At 40.5% G+C, this 12,561-nt stretch overlaps 1 long non-coding RNA gene across 1 annotated transcript in view; it reads left to right on the top strand.

Annotated features, from left to right (window-relative positions):
* The first annotated feature begins 1,822 nt into the window (after positions 1 to 1,822).
* LOC127567484 (uncharacterized) overlaps positions 1,823 to 12,561 on the top strand; it is a 29,000-nt gene continuing 18,261 nt past the window's right edge. Inside the window, exon 1 of the long non-coding RNA XR_007955881.1 lies at positions 1,823 to 1,938. This is a non-coding gene — a long non-coding RNA (uncharacterized LOC127567484). The remainder of the gene's footprint in view (positions 1,939 to 12,561) is intronic.

Here is a 12,561-nt window from a genome sequence, read left to right as displayed (position 1 = left end):
TACCTGGTGTGGCCTGGCCCGTATGTGATTGATGCACTGAAGGCCCAACAACCCATTCAGTTGTACCAATAATAATACGTTGAAACCTGGAAAAAATAAAGCTGGATGGAACCTGACATTGATCTAGACATGCATTCAGTCAGAGTAACATTGCTTCCAGTTGAATTTGGGAAGTCAGCTTGACATTTTGTACTCAAAGAGTGCTACCTTATGCACCATTTGGACTCTGCCATCACAATCCTTGGGTAGGTCCTGTCCTATCAGTAGGACATACCCTGGGTGGCTTCAACTTGGCATCAGATCAAACATGGAAAACCTAACCTCCTCCTGATTACCATCTACAGGCCCCCTTCAGTGCTCCTCCACATTGAACAAAGTCAAAGCACTGAAGGTAAGACAAGATATCTTTATTAGTCACGTGTATATCGAAACACACAGTGAAATGCATCTTTTGCGTAGAGTGTTCTGAGGGCAGCCCGCATTTGTCGCCATTCTTCCGGCGCCAACATAGCATGTCCACAACTTCCTAACCCATACAGCTTTGGAATGTGGGAGGAAACCCACGCAGACATGGGGAGAATGTACAAACTCCTTACAGACAGCAGCTGGAATTGAACCCAGGTCCCTGGCGCTGTAAAGCGTTATGCTAACCACAACACTACTGTGCTATAGAAAGGACACAAGGAAAGTAACAAGAATGTACACTGCATGAGAGATGTAGCACCTCCACACCATTCCACTTGTTGCAATGAATTACTCCACGGCAAACAGCAAAAACAGGAGGCAATGACCAAAGTTTAGCAATCTCTCAACCAACAGATCAAATCAAAGCTCTAATTGTAAGGAGGTCGTCAATTAACAAGAGAAGGAGGCTCCGTCTGAACCTGGTTGTAAATGCCTCAGTGAGCGCAATAGATAAGGCTGTGGCATTTACAACCAGGTTTGGGCAGAAGAGCTGAGTAGATGATTCATCTCACTTCCCCCAGGATCCATACGGATATAGCAAGTTGGCTCCTTGAGCTGATTCTGCCATTTATCAAGATCATGACTGATCGTCTATCTCAGTGGCATTTTCCAGCACTATCCCTTTACCTCTTGATTCCCTTGATGCTTGAAATCTATGAACACAATGACTAAGCTTCCACATCCATCATGGTTGCAGTGTTTGCATGTGCTGTACATTTCTGAGTTTGGTGCATTGCCACCGAATGGACAATGATTAACATCCAGCATTGGCCAGTCACCAAAAAGGAGTCTGAACATATGATTCAAACACAGTAAATAAAAATACATTTCAAAATTATTTCACACACAGCTCTAATATCAAATTGCTTAAGTTTTCAGTGTTCATGTCTTCACTTGCTATGCAAATATGTACACTTCAATTGCATCTTGCCTTTGGCAACAATATTTGCATGTACATTCAGGCTGTTGTTTTCTGAAAAGAAATAGATAGATCTATCTTCTGTGTGTAATTACAGTATATGGTAAAACAAATGCTTGCCACTTTCTGCCAAGCCCAGCCAAACCTGCAAAGTGCTTCCATTGAAATATCAAAAATTAGAAGCAAAATGAGGCCATCCGGCTCTGCAAACCTGCTCAGCCAAACAATTGTGGCTAATCCTTTATCTCGATACAAATTGGTTTTAAATTAGTTTATTATCGTCACATGTACCAAGGTACAGTGAAAAAATTTGTTTTGCATGCCATCCATATAAATCATTTCATCACATGCGTACATTAATGTACTACAAGGGAAAAGCAATAATAAAATGCAGAATAAAGTGTTACAGTGACAGAGAAAGTGTAGTGCAGGCAGACAGTAAGGTGCAAGGCCATAACAAGGTAGATTGTGACGTCAAGAGTCCATCTTATCATACAAGGGGACTGTTCAATAGTCCTATAACAGCAGGATAGAAGCTGTCCTCGAGCCTGGTGGTAAGTGCTTTCAGGCTTTTGTATCTTCTTTCCGATGGGAGGGGGGAGAAGAGAGAATGTCTGGGATGGTTGGGGACTTTGATTATGTTGGCTACTTTACCAAGATGGTGAGAAGTGTAGACAGAGTCTATGGAGGGGAGGCTGGTTTTCATGATGTGCTGACCTGTGTCCGCAAGTCTCTGCACTTTCTTGCTGATTCGAGCAGAACAGTTGCCATACCAAGCTGTAATACATCTGGATTGGACGCTTTCTATGGTGCATCAATAAAAATTGGTGAGCGTCAACGGGAATATGCCAAATTTCTTCAGCCTCCTGAGGAAGTAGAGGCGCTGGTGAGCTTTCTTGGCCATGGTGTCCATGTGTTAGGACCAGGACAAGCTATTGGTGGTGTTCATTCTTAGGAACTTGAAGCTCTCAACCTTCTCGACCTCAGCACTGTTGATGTAAACAGGAGCATGAGCACCGCCCCCCTTCCTGAAGTCAATGACCACCTCTTTTTTTTTGCTGACATTAAGAGAAAGGTTGTTGTCATGACACCATGCCACTAGGCTCTTTATCTTCTTCCTGTCCTCCATCTTGTTGTTATTTGAGATCCAGCCCACTATGGTGGTGTCATCTGCAAACTTGTAGATGGAGTTAGAGCAGAATCCAGCCACAGTCATGAGTGTATAGGGAGTAAAATAGGGGTCTGAGGACGCAGCCTTGTGGGGCACCAGTGTTGAGGATAATCGTGGCAGAAGTGTTACCGCCTATCCTTACTGATTGCGATCTATTGGTCAGGAAGTCAAGGATCCAGTTGCAAAGGATCCAGATCCAGTTGTAATCCCACTCATTTTTCTCACTCTTTGATTCCTTGTGTCTAGCAATCTATTAACCTCTTTTTAAAATATATCCAGCTTTTTCCCTCCACAACCCTCTGTGATCGAGATTTCCACAGGTTCAACAGCCTCTGGGGAAGAAATTTCTCCTTATACTGAGACTGTGATCCTTGCTCGAGACCCAGCAACCAGAGGAAACATCCTTCCTCCCTGCATCCAGCCTGTCATACCCTGCCAGAATTTAGTACAATTCCATGAGATCTCTTGTTGTTCTAAACTCCAGTGAACATAAGCTTTGTTGACCCAGTCTCTCCTCATATGACAGAACTTCCCTCCCAGGAATCAGTGAACCTTCACTGTACTCCATCTATGGAGTGTACAGTATATCCTTTCTTAAGTAAGGAGACCAAAGCTGAACACAATACTCCAGGTGTAGTATCACCAAGGTCCTGTGTTATTGTAGTTAAGACCTCCTTGCTCCTGTATGCGCAACCTCTTGCAACGAAGGCAATTTTCCTTCTTAATTGTTAGCTTCACCTGCATGTATGTGACTGTTGGTTGATACCTGGAATTCATTGCCAGAAGATATGGTGAAATTAGATAAAACCACTATATTTAGGAGACATTTAGACTGTTACTTGAATCAGCAAGGCTTAGAAGGATACGGACTTAATGCAAACAAGTGGGATTGGTGCAGATGGGCAAAAGGTCAGCATGGATGTGGTGGGCCAAGGACCCATTTCTGTGCTATACAACTCTAAAACTCTATGATTCTACATAGTGCTTGCAGGCCAACATATGATTTGCCTTTCTTATTGGTTGTTTACCTGCATGTTAACTTTCAGTGGTTCATGTACAAGAGTGCTCTGAATACCAACACCTTTCAATCCCTCAACATTCAAAAAATACTCCGATTTTCTATATTTTCCCCTCCCAAAGTGGATGACGTCACAGTTTTTAACTTTATATTCCATCTGCCATGTCCTTGCCCAAGCATTTAGTCTCTCTATTTCTCCAGAAGCTTCTCTCTGCATCCTCCTCACAGCCCACAATACCACCCTGCTTAACATTGTCAGCAAACATGGATATATGGCAAAGCAAATATTGCAGATGCTGGAAATCTGAAACTAAAATGAAAATGCTGGAATAACTCAGCAGTTCAGAAGTTACTGATGAAAAATAATTCACCGGCAACTACGCCTCTGTTTCTCTCTCAGACTCTTGAACGGATCTCTCATGTGCTAACAATGAATTATTGATCTCCCAATCTATCTCGTTGCAGCCCTTGCACTTTATTTTTTTTACCTGCACTGCACTTTATCTGTAGCAGCAACACTATATTCTGCATTTCAGTTTTCTTTTTACTACCTCAGTGTACCTCTGTGTGGCATGATCTGCCTGGATGGCACACAACCAAAGTTTTTCACTATCTCGGTACACCTGACAATGAATCAATACCATACCATACCATACCATGAATGCCTGAGTATCACCAACGTTTTCTACTTTCACCTTCAGTGTAGTACACTTCTTCCCCTAAACAAAACCTTTGACCTATATAGTGAATAGCTTGTGAACAGGTGGGGCCCCTGCAGCACCACTAGACACAGCTTCCCAACCAGAAAATGGCCCATTTATTCCTATTCTATTTTCCTTTTGTTAACTTATAGTCAATCCACACCAGTATATTACCCATCTCTTGCGTTCTAATTTGTCTTTAATAAATTCTTGTGAGGCACCTTATCAAAGTCCAAATGTACCACATCCACTGGCTCACCCTTATCTATTCTGCTAGTTTTGACCTCAAAAAATTCTAACAGATTTTTCAAAAATAATTTCTCTTTCATAAATCAATGTTGACTCTGCCCAGCCTTATTACGTTTATAAGTATTCTGCTACCACTTCCACAATAGTTGTTTCTAACATATTCCCTCCTACTGATATCAGACAGATTGGTCTATAGTACCCCATTCTTTCTCTCCTTTCTTTCTTTAACAAGGGGCTTATATTTGCTACCTTCCAATAACTAGGAACTGTCACAAAATGTATGGATTTTGGATCTGTTATCTCTGTTATCTGTTATTATGCATATGTTATCTATATTATCACCTCTTTCAAAATCTTGGGATGCAGGTTATCAGGTCCCTGGGGTTTATTGGTTCTCTACTAATGCTGATTATATTCAGCTTCTCATTCACTTTAGACTTGTTGTTCACTACTTCTATGAATTCTTCCATGAAGATTGATCAAAAAGTACTTGTTCAGTTCTCTGTCATTTCCTATTCCCAAACCTAATTTCACCTATCTCAATTTATAAAGGACCCACATTAATCTTTGCTAATCTATTCCTTTTTAAACACCCTTGGAATTAATTAGAGTCTTTTTTATGATTCTCACTAAACTACTCTCAATTTCTATTTTTCCTTTCATAATAAATGCCTTGATACATCTTTGCTGAATGTTGAATTTCTCCCAATGCTTTGGTTTATTTAAAACTCAATTCTCTTGTTAACCATAGTTGAACCATTTTTCCAGTTGGGCTTTTGTGCCTTAGAGAGCTATATATTTAACAAAAACTATGTATTAATTCTTTAAATGTTAGCCATTGCCTGTTTACTGTCACATCTTTTAATATAGTTTCCCAATCTACATAGCCAACTTACACCTTATACCTCATAATTTGTGTAAGTTCTTGATTTCAGATTGAATTAAATAACTTTCAAACTTCAGGTGATATTCAATCATATAATGATCACTCTTCCTTAAAAGCTCCTTAATAATCAGATTATAAATTAACTCTTCCTCATTGGTCAATATTAGACCCAACATAGCCTGTTCTCTCATTAGCTCAACAAACTAATCTATTCGGCCATCCTTTATACACCCCACGAATTGATCCTCCAAACTATTACTGCTAATTTGTTTGTTTAGTCAATATGTAGATTAAGGCCCCCCATGATTGTTGTATAACCCTTGTTACATGTACCAAAATTTTTCTGATTTATATTATGCCTTATGTTACATTACTGCTTGGGAATTTAGATGCAGCTCCCAACAGTTTTCTGTACCTTGTTGTTTCTTAGCACCACCAAACTGATTCTACTTTTTGATTGTCTGAACTGAGATCCTTTCTCTCTACTGACTTCAATCCATTTTTATGATCAGGGCTACCTGTGAACACGTCTCTATAATGGTTATTATATCATAGTCATTTATGTCTATTGGTGCCCTTAATTCATCTGTCTTGTTATAAATAATACAGGGATTTAGTTTTCTCTACTTATCATTTCTCTCTGGCCCCAAACCGTGCATTCAGATCTTTTTTTTGTAAATAGGACATACCTAGTCAATTTTCCACATTGATCTGTTGATGCCAGTATTGTAACAGTACTAAAACAGTTTGGCAAGCGGCACAACTAATTCTGGAGCACAGGTCTTCAGCACCACAGCTTGGATGTTTTCTGGACCAGTAGCCTTGGCTGTATCCAATACTCTCAGTTGTTCCCTGATATCATGTGGAGTGAATTGAATTGGTTGAGAAAGGCTTTTGTGATAGGGGGAATCTCAGGCGGATATTTCACTCACACGCCAACACTGTTATCCTGAGGATGGGGATGTTCTTAGATCCTTTTAACTTTTTAGAGTCATAGTCATATAGCATGGAAGCAGGCCCTTCAGCCCACCTCATCTATGCTAACCATCAAGCTCTCATCTACACTAATGACATTTCTCCTCATTCATCCCCATCAACTCCCTTCCCTATCCCCTCCTGATACTTTACACCAAGGGCAATTTACAGTAGCCAATTAACCTACCAACCTGCACATCTTTGGCACATGGGGGACACCAGAGCAGACAAGGGAAACTGACACAGTCACAGCGAGAACTTCAAACTCCATACAGACAGCACCTGAGGTCAGGACGTAATCTGACCTATGAGGCAGCAATGCCAACTGCACTGCCACTGTGTTGGCTTGAGCTAATTGTCCACCACCATTCACAACTAGGTGAGGCAAGGCAGTAAAGCTCTCATCTGATCTGTTGATTGTGAGATTACTTAGCTCTGTCTATTGCATTTTGTTTATGCTGTTGGCACACATGTAGTCCAATGTTGCAGCTTCACTAAACTGGCACCTCATTGTTTGTACATCTGCATTCTTCACTGAGTACAATTATGTCCGGCTGTTGTTCGACTAGCTTGCAGTCAATTCTTCGCCTTTGGACACTAGTTACCAGATATTTGTGAGGAAGCTACTGAACTGGGAGTGACTTTGCTGTGTCCAAATTCAGTGCCCAGGTCAATGGTGGATGGTTTTATTCTTTCTCTGTTCCGCTATATCTGTCACAGTATTACTGAGTAGATTGTGAGGCTGGAGTCAACCATAATTGTGGGTCTGGAGTCACACAGAGGGGAAGGAATACAGACCTCGGACATTAGTAGATCATTTGAGTTTTTATGATAAAATTGATCTTTAGTGGTCATGGTTATTAAAGACTACTTTATGTTTTTTAATTCCAGATAATTAACTAAATTCACATTCTACAGAGGTCATGGTGAGAGGTAAATTCAGGGCTCTGAATTGTTAGTCTAGGCTTTAGAATTACTTGCCTCGTAACTGAGCCCCTGCCCCGCCATTATGTTCATGCCCAACCTCTTGCTACTTCTTTTGTAATCCTACTCTCCTTTGATCTTCTTCCTTATTCTCCCGGCAGCATTTACCCTCCTTAATCTTCCTCTCAAAATGTACCACCCGCCCTTACCTGCAGTGTGATGAACTGGCCAATTACAGAACCATTCTATAAGTTTGTGACCACACTATCACCTTATTAATGTTGTAATGGAGGATGTGGCATATGATTGAAACCTGAAATTATCCAAAAATCCTAAACAAAGCCTGAAGCAGAAAATCATGTTCTGATATAAAAATAAAATGTTGTGATAATTCTCAGCTGGGTAGGCAGTTTCTACAAAGAGAAAACATTGTGTTGCTGTCATGTTTCATCAGAACAGGAAAAAGTTGTGCAACTGATCTGCAAAAGGTTATAAGCAAACAACGGCAGATAATCAGAACCAGAAAATCAGGATTTGTTAATGTCAACAATTTTTGATATTTGCAAATTAGCAAGAACATAATCACACAAACAGAAACTGCCATTGAGATCTGGCTATGTTAATGCTGTAGAGCAGAAACAATTCTGAAGAACTTCTTGTATGATGATTTATTAACATCAATATAGTGGAGGTAATTTTTCAATTTCATGTTCTCAGCTGGAGCTTCGTCCACTGGAAGCACATACTAGAAACTCAGGGACATGCTGTATCTGATCTTCTAAGTAAATAATTACAGGGTGAATAATTGTGGGAAGTACACAACCAAAAGTTCAATGTGGGCACTGCTCTTGAATTGGAAAAGGACTTTAAATAATTTGCATTGAGATAGTAGCCTAGGACTCGGGTACATCCAATTTTGAGGCAGGTTAGGGATCAGTTGAAGGAAGAGACCTTGGGGAAGGATTTGGAAATGGGTTTGAGAGTTAAGCCATGGAGAAATCAGAAGGCAGAACTTTCGTGACAAAATAGGTGTATTGTAAAGCTCAGAGTCTAAGAATGCCCAATCTCAGAGACAAATAGAGAGAATGACTGGGAGCAGTGCAAAACTGAGTTAGAAAGAGATGGCAAATGAACAAGATAGTTTTGGTTTTCATAAGAAGTTCTCACTTGTGCATTTGATTCTCAATGGGCCTTAGGAGTTAGAGGGAAACAACAGGTCGGGCAGCATCTGTGGAAAGAGGAACAGAGTTAATGCTTCAGGTCTTCAACCAAGACCCTTCATCAGAACTGGAAAAGTGAGAGAACAAGTTTTCAGTTGCAGAGAGAGTGAGGAAGTGGATAGAACAAAGGGAATATCCCTGACTGAATGAGTCCAGGGTTGGCGACACGATCCAACTGGAGTGATCTGGTTGCTAGATTAATGAGGGAATTTTGAGACAAAACAGAAAAAGAGATGTGTTAATGCTGTGAAATGCAAGTTAGAGTTGTTGCTGAAAGCTGAAAACAAAAGGTGATGTTGGAAATGACTGGTGATGAGGAAGAAATGCAAATTGAATCCTTACTTCAACTGACATTGCTTGACTTGCCGAGCATTTCCAACATGTTCTAATTTGTACTTCACTACTTTTCTATATTGTGGTTACATTTATATTCTGGATGACTAGGTTTATTCAGAGGAATTGCAATGCAAAGTTTAAATTTATTGTTCATTTACTTGCTTTATTTTCTCAGATTGTAATAGCTCATTATAAAATTCCAAGTAATTTTTTTTCTTTTATTTTAGTCTCTTCAATAGAATGATTTTCAGAATTACAGGACTCCTCTTCCTTCAGGGCTGTTTAGTTTTGCCAAATTCATTCAAAGCTGGATTAAAAGCTTTTAAGAAATGGGCACCGAGAAGACTTGAGGTTCCACCTTCACTCCAGGCAAAACACACTTCTGAATGACTAAAGAATAAATGCACTTTACCTGGTAACCCATATTGGCACAGGGCCAGCAGTAACAGCACAACAAATAAGCTGGGCACTTGGGCATGGATCCTTAATTTTTGTATAGAAACAACCCAACAAGAAGAGAGCCATATGGGCCACTGCTTTGGGCGGCACGGTAGCATAGCGGCTAGCGCGACGCTATTACAGCGCCAGCGATCGGGGTTCGATTCCCGTCGCTGTCTGTAAGGAGTTTGTACGTTCTCCCGTGTCTGCATGGGTTTCCGCTGGGTGCTCCGGTTTCCTCCTACGTTCTAAAGATGTATGGGTAGGGTAATTTGGGGTTTAGAATGGGCGGCACGGACTCGTTGGGCCAGAAGGGCCTGTTACCACGCTGTAAATAAAATTTTTAAAAAATTTTACCATTAGACATCAGGAACTTCTTCCACTATGCAGACAAAAGAGAACAGGAAAATGTAATGAGGATGTCTCCAGCAACAGGCTCTATAGAGTTACCTTTGGCAAACAGCTGCTTTAGTGATACCAATGCCTGCTAAATTGAGATCATTGTTCATGGGCACATTCTAGGCAAAATGTGAAAGATCAATGTTGAAGAAACCCCAAATGGAGGAACATCTCCTGCTTCCCCACGTAGAATCAAAGAATCATAGTTACCAATTAGAAGGAGGCCATTCAGCCCATTGAGCTGTTACCAGTTTTTTGTGAGAACTATCCAGTTAATCTCAAGCCACAACTCTTTCTCTTCAAGTACTTATTTAATTTTCTTTTGAAAGTTACAATTGAATATCCTTCCATTGCTCTTTGAGACATTCCATTCTGACCAAAGAAATTTCTCTTCATGTTCTCTTTGTTGTTAATGGTATTCTTTCACTTGTGCCACTCTTAGTGCATCTGTATCCTAGCTGATGTTTCACCCTAAATCTGTGCCTTCTGGTTCTCGGTGCTCCTGCCAATAGAAATAGTTTTGAGACCTTTCATGATTTTGGGCAATTCTATCTGATCATCATTCATCTCTTCATCTCTAACAAGTACAATACCTTCTCCAGCTACTTCCTATGATTCCTGTCTCTGCATCTGTGGAGTCTTCAAAACAGTGGTAACACTTCCTGAGACCCAACCACAAATCATGCTCAACGTTGTTGATTCATGACCACTTGTCCACTACTGCAAGAACAACCCACTTTACCTAATTGTAGGTAACTAGAATTATACACAAATATCAAATAATTTAAAAAATCAGCAGGATTTTCTCCCCAAATAAGGTGAAGTTGTGTATTGCTGAATCATCTCATCTTTCAGCCAAACACTATCTCCTTCATGAGAAGGTAATAATGAGATAATAGCTTGAACACAAATCCACAGTATATTTCATTAATTGGCAAGTTAATCTCACTGCAGATAAGTGAGGGGAAGATTAGGGAGAGCATATACTTCTCGGTTAGTAACAGAGGACCAAAGGAATCTAGGATTATATAAGCAGAACATCCTGGAACTACTCAACGAATCAACCGCTAAGTAAAGGTACAGAGGCATTAAGTGTGACACAAGTTAAACAGAACTGAAAAGCGGATAAGTCATGTTCAGCTTGTGTCAACCCTCAGCAACCATGCACTTGGATTATCATCCATGGTTCTGGTCTTTACATGATGAAAAGTATACTGATGCACTGCAGAAATAACTTTCATAACTTCATTAGCCACAGTGAGGTACCACAAGACTGGAGGATAGCTAATGTGGTGACTTTATTTATGAAGGGACAAGCCAGGCAACTACTGGCCATTGAGCCTTACATCAGTGGTGGGACAGTTACTGGAAAGGATTCTGAGGGAAAGGATCTATCTGCATTTGGAAAGGCAAGAACTGATCAGGGATAGTCAACATGGCTTTGCGCATGGGAAATCATGTCTCACAAATTTGACTGAGTTTTTTGAAGGGGTGACCAAGAGAATTGAAAAGGGCAGGAGAGTAGATGTGTCTGCATGGAGTTCAGCAAGGAATTTGGTAGGTTGGTCTAGAAGGTTAGAACATAAGGGATCCAGGGTGAGCTGACCAATTGCATACAAAATTGGTTTTGTGGTAAGAGGCAGAGGGTGGTAGTGGAAGATAGTTTTTCAGATTGAAGGCCTGTGACCAGTGATGTGCCGCAGGGATTGGTGCTGGGTCCACTGCTGTCTATCTATTATGTTAATGATTTGGCTGAGAAAGTAGGTGGCATGATTATTACATTAGCAGTTGACACCAAAATTGGTGGTATAGTGGACAGTGAAGAAAGTTGTCTAAGGTTACAACAGGATCAACTGGAAAAGTGAGGGAAGGAATGGCAGATGGAATTATATCAGCCAAGTGTGAAATGATGCATTTTGGTAAGTTAAACCAGGAAAGGACATACACAGTGAATGGCAGGGCCCTTAAGACTGTTGATGAATAGGAAGACTTAGAGGTACAAGTACATGGTTTCCTGATAGTGGCAACACAGATAGATAGGGTGTTGAAGAAGACATATGGCATGCTCGCCTTCATTAGCCAACGCATTGAGTACAAGCGCTGGAATGTCATGTTACAGTTTTACAAAATGTTGGTTAGGCTGCACTTGAAGTATTGTGTGCAGTTCTGGTCGCTACTTTACAGGAAAGATGTGATTAAGCTAGAGAGGGTGCAGAAAAGATTCACAAGGATGTTGCCTGAAATGGAGGACTTGAGTTAGAAGGAATGATTGGATAGGCTGGGTCTGTTTTTCCTGGAGAAAAGGAAACTGAGAGGTGACATGATAGAATGGGTAGATAGCCAATGTCTGTTTCCCATAGTAGGGGTGTCTAAAACTAGAAGGCATAGGTTTAAGGTGAAAGGGAGGTAGTTTAAAGAGGATCTAAGAGGTAAATTTTTGGTAAATGGTTGGTATCTGAACTGAACTGCCAGTTGAGGTGGTGGAGGCAGGAACAGTAATGACATTTAAGAAGCATTTGGATAGGTACTTGAATGAACAAGGCATCAAGGGATATGGAATGAATTCAGACAAGTGGGATTAGTATGGATGAGGATGATGGTTGGCATAGATTTGGTGGGCCGTGAGGCCTGTTTCTATGCTGTATAACTTAATGACTCTAAAAAATTACAAGGATATATTTATCAGGAAAGATGAACCAGGCTGTGGATTTTTTCTTTGGAAAATGGAATGAAAGAAAAGACAAAAATAAAGGGGATGACAAAATCAAAGCTTTAAAATGATGAAAGATTTGATGAGGTACAGAAAATATTTGCTTGTTGTGGAAAGCAAAACTTGGGACCATTAGTACAAATGGTCAAG

The sequence above is a fragment of the Pristis pectinata genome, chromosome 2 (genome assembly GCF_009764475.1).
Source record: "Pristis pectinata isolate sPriPec2 chromosome 2, sPriPec2.1.pri, whole genome shotgun sequence".
Taxonomy (NCBI): domain Eukaryota; kingdom Metazoa; phylum Chordata; class Chondrichthyes; order Rhinopristiformes; family Pristidae; genus Pristis; species Pristis pectinata.
This window is presented reverse-complemented; position numbering and strand designations above follow the sequence as displayed.